This window comes from Macrobrachium rosenbergii, chromosome 59 (genome assembly GCF_040412425.1).
Source record: "Macrobrachium rosenbergii isolate ZJJX-2024 chromosome 59, ASM4041242v1, whole genome shotgun sequence".
Lineage (NCBI taxonomy): Eukaryota > Metazoa > Arthropoda > Malacostraca > Decapoda > Palaemonidae > Macrobrachium > Macrobrachium rosenbergii.
The window spans coordinates 25,607,917-25,612,475 of NC_089799.1; the positions used below are offsets into that span (position 1 = coordinate 25,607,917).

Sequence of the window (4,559 nt, forward strand, 5' to 3'; positions counted from 1 at the left end):
TTATGGAAACGGCAGTACTGATATTATAATGGAAAGCAACTCAGTGAGGGCCAAACAAAAATGTTAAGCCATACGGGCGCAGGTGGGTGCCAGTGTCACCAGTGTCGACCCCATCATACGCCAGGTCACAGCGACGACCAGGCTACAAGAGCTGCGAAAGCCCCGAGAGCGAGGATACCATAAATGGATAGGACTTGGGTCTAGATAACTTGTTACAGAATGCACTTTGTCTTCAAAAGAAACCCTTTAAAGCCAGGCTCAATCATTCCGACAATATGGAAACCTTCGACTCAAATTGTGCCACTCGACAGGCCAACGGCATCGAGACATTTGACCCTAATAGTCGAATAATTTGCTAGTCTGTCCCACGACGTACGTGGCCGAACCATGATATCGAAGTAGCAAATGCCAACATGCATATCGTGTATCGTAGTAGGAGCTGGATTTGTTGTAAAACAGCTCGATTAAATGCTGGCATATGACATCATTCGACACATAGCATCACAGTGAAGTTCGCCGTACGTATTGTCAGAAAGTCCGGCGGTGAAGTCCGGTTCTGCACGGACTACCGCAGCATGAAGAAAGTCATGAAATCGGATTCCTTCTCTTGCCCAGAATTGGCAGCTGTGTCGATGCGATTGCCAGCCAAATATGTCACCAAGTGTGATCTCAAAGGATACTGGTGCGTCCCACTCATAGATCGGACCCATTATATCTCAGTGTTCGTGACTTCCCAAGGTTTATCTGAATATAATGTGATGCCCTGCAGTATGAAAAATACCCCCATCCATATGCTACATTATGATCATTACCCTCATACAAGAAATGAATGGATTACTTGCCTATCTGAATCATATATCCATCTCCAACTAAAATTCGGAGGAACACACGAAACGATGCACTGTTCAAGATATTATGAAACAGCTTAGGATATGTTTACACGAATAAATATGGGAAGAGAATTTGCACACAGCTAGTCATCATCTGGTCCACTTACACTACCCGACTTATAACAAATAAACAAAATATACCACAGAGGTCCAGCTAATAGCAACTGAATAGATTTTAACGATGAAATAGAAGCCCTAACTTGAGAACATGATAAAAGTGACAGAACACCCCTCCCCTAAAGTACTGTATCATATATCCATTTATAGTTCACTCATTACTAAACATTTAGTTAAAACACAAGCAGATGCCGGTGTTTATAAAGAGGAAGTGATCATTGCAACCATTGAGTTTCAGTTCGGGAAGCTCGGGGATTTCCGTACTATGCGTGATTCTGGTTCTTCTACAAGTTGGAGTAAGGGGAGGCTGTTTTTCAGACAATAACTGACAGTACAAAGGGAAGATTCTGGAACCCGCATTTATCAGGAAAACGGAGAATATATTAAAATTGGGAATATGAAATTTAGGCCAAAGGCCAAGCTTTGGGGCCTATGAGGTCATTTAGGGCTGTAGTTAATAATGAAATGAGTTTTAGTAGAGAATGGAAAGTAAAATGAATGAAAGGAGTTGCATCTAGGAACCGAAGGAAGAAAAGTAATGCCGAAAGTATACCGTTTGAGGTGCACTGACAGCACTACCCTCCTACTTTCTTTTGGGGAAACAGAGAACATACATCTGCCAGCAGGTGACTGGAAATCATATTGTATGAACAGTTTACTGTTAAGACTCATTCTCTAGGAAGTGCTCCAGCAGATACGCACACCAGACTCGACACAAGTGGGAGAAAACGAAAACTAAAACCCCGTCAACACACCCAGACTTTGTCTGGAAGACTTAGTCCGTTGGCAGTCAAAATCTGTAAACTGCCAAAATTCTTGTTTTAAGAGAGCTGTAGAAGGGAACCAACAAACACTTCCAAAGTTATGTAAGAATTGGCCCCAAGACCTTCCATTCTCTACTTGACAAAGTTACCTGCTATGATTCAGAGGAAGTGGGAGAGACAGTAGAGGGGTGTTAGGGAGGAGAAAGAGGGAAAGAGTGAGAGAGAGTTGGAGAAAGAAAGAGAGGGAGAGAAAGTGAGAGAGAGCAGAGGGGGTGTTAGGGGGGGAAGGAGAGAGAGTGAGTAGAAGAGGTGTTAGGGAGAAGAGACAGAGTAAAAGAGGTGTTAGGGAGAAGAAAGAGGGAAAGAGTGGGGTAGAATTGGAAAGAGAGAGAGAGAGAGAAAGAGAGAGAGAGAGAGAGAGAGAGAGAGAGAGAGAGAGTTTATCAGTTGTCATTCAGAGTTTTCTCAGGCAGCACCAGGTTGGTCAGCTAATCATTTATATTTATATAAATAAGGACAAATATATATATATTGATATATATATATTAAATATATATATATAAATATATATATAATATATATATATATATATATATATATAAAATATATATATATATATATATATATATATATATATATATATATATATATATATATATATATATATATATATATATATATATATATATATATATATATATATATATATATATATATATATATATATATATATATATATATATATATATATATATATATATATATATATATATATATATATATATATATATATATATATATATATATATATAAATATAAAGAAATCTTGTTGTCAAGTGTTATGATAAACTGAAGTGAATTACAACATTGACAAAGATAATTAAGAAATTTCTTAATATATGATAGTATGAGAATATATTAATTCAGTTCAATGACGATTAGTGGCCGCAAAAGCCTAAACCACTTTTAACAGCCTTAAAAAGATAGATTTTAGGTTGCTGATTCTGTCAGTTTTTACGGCAGTGGCGGAGATAATCGCAGTATTGTTAACATGGGCATCTTTCTTTTCCCCAGTGTTCCTTCTATCTTCAGCGATGATGGAGGAATATGAGGCCAAATTAATTACTTATCAGGAAGAACGTCTTGGTTTAGCTTGCTTAATCTACAAAAGGACATGATGCTTATTTGTGCTCTTTCTGACTTTTGAATCTGCGTTTACTCTAGCATTAAAACAACGAATTTTTTTAAGTTAAAAAAAAATTTTTAGCATGAAAACTATTTGACTTGGAATGAAAAAATTACAGAAAGTCTCAAGAAAAAATGTAGCTGGTTTAGGTCAGTATTGGTTTTATTTTCAAAAAAGTACATTTTCATCCATGTGCTTATTGTTCTTCTGATCATAAGAGGGATGAGAATGAAAACCAAAAGTATTTTGCAGTATAAATTCAGATCATATGTAACACTCCAAAATTAGCACCAATAGGAAATACACAATTGTGCTTAAAGGATATCAGTGGTAAAGTAACTCCTTAACCAGAGTAATAGGAAAGGTAGGGGTAGCCATAGTCTGGGGAAGGATCAGGATAAGGGTAAGGATAGGGATAAGGGTAAGGGTAGGGTTGAGGGTAAGGATAGGGATCAGGAGACCTCTTTGCATAATGGTGGCCATGTGGACGGTAAACTGGGTAATGTCCAGAGGGGTAGGAAGCCTCAGGCTCTGGTTCTGGATCAGCAGACCTCTTGTAGTGGGGGTGCACCCCATAGGAGTGACCATACCCAGACCCATGGGAAGGACGATAAGAGCCATAGCCTGGTTCCGCATCTCGCTTCTCAATCTCAGTAGCGCAAGCGGACGCCGCCAAAAGCACAATTACCTGTAATTTTTTACATATTTATATTATATAATGGATACAACAAATATTTTCTGTATGAAGATAAAATGATTGGTATTTTACTGGTGTGTTTATATCCTTTTAAAAATAGTCAACAAATGTCTTAGATGATTCTCATTGATAATTAAATATACTAATTATTATGTGTATGAAAACTATTCAACTTATTCTGCTGTTATCACAAACAACCGACTTTGATAAAAAATAAATGATCCTACAAATTTTACAGAGAGAGAGAGAGAGAGAGAGAGAGAGAGAGAGAGAGAGAGAGAGAGTATTAGCTGATTTTTTTTTTAATATATTCATCTTATAGTATACTACTAAACGTATATTTTTACCTCATGAACCCCAAGCATCAAAATATCATATGATAGCCTTCGGAATATAGCATGACTTCAAAAAAAATGGTGATTCTAAGCTTATTAATCTTCATATCAGATTAATATAAAATAATGCTTTGAGTATACATATCTACTTATAAGATGCTCTAAGGTGTACAAACCAGAAACTTCATTGTTGCTTGTTTGTGTTCACCGTGGCCGCTTTGGAGGTGGACTGTGCTGAATTGTTGGCGCTTCTTCAATTTATAGGCGACTCTGGGAAAGTGTTTGTGGTTGATGCATCTGTCATTGGAGACCATAATGACATGGAAACTAAGAGAATTATGATTCTTAAATATTTTCTGCTTGAAACTATGAGCAATCCAAACTTCCGATAGGCTCTGTGCAACTCCAGCTTTCTCTTTGCAGTGAAGGTCTTCTATATATGTTAATGTTGCTAATAGTTATCGAATTTAGTATTATTATTTGCACATTACTCACGGATTTCGATGGCTACAAATTTCTCCACGTAAGAATATTCTTCCTTATAGTTACTTTATGTACATAGACATACTG

General features: G+C 36.9%; 1 long non-coding RNA gene across 1 annotated transcript; it reads right to left on the minus strand.

Moving 5' to 3' along the window:
• Positions 1-3,198: 3,198 nt before the first annotated feature.
• LOC136837748 (uncharacterized) lies at positions 3,199-4,208 on the minus strand. Its single transcript, XR_010852751.1, has 2 exons — positions 4,166-4,208; positions 3,199-3,645 (listed from the first exon to the last, which is right to left on the minus strand). It is a non-coding gene; the product is annotated as an uncharacterized lncRNA (long non-coding RNA).
• Positions 4,209-4,559: the final 351 nt, after the last annotated feature.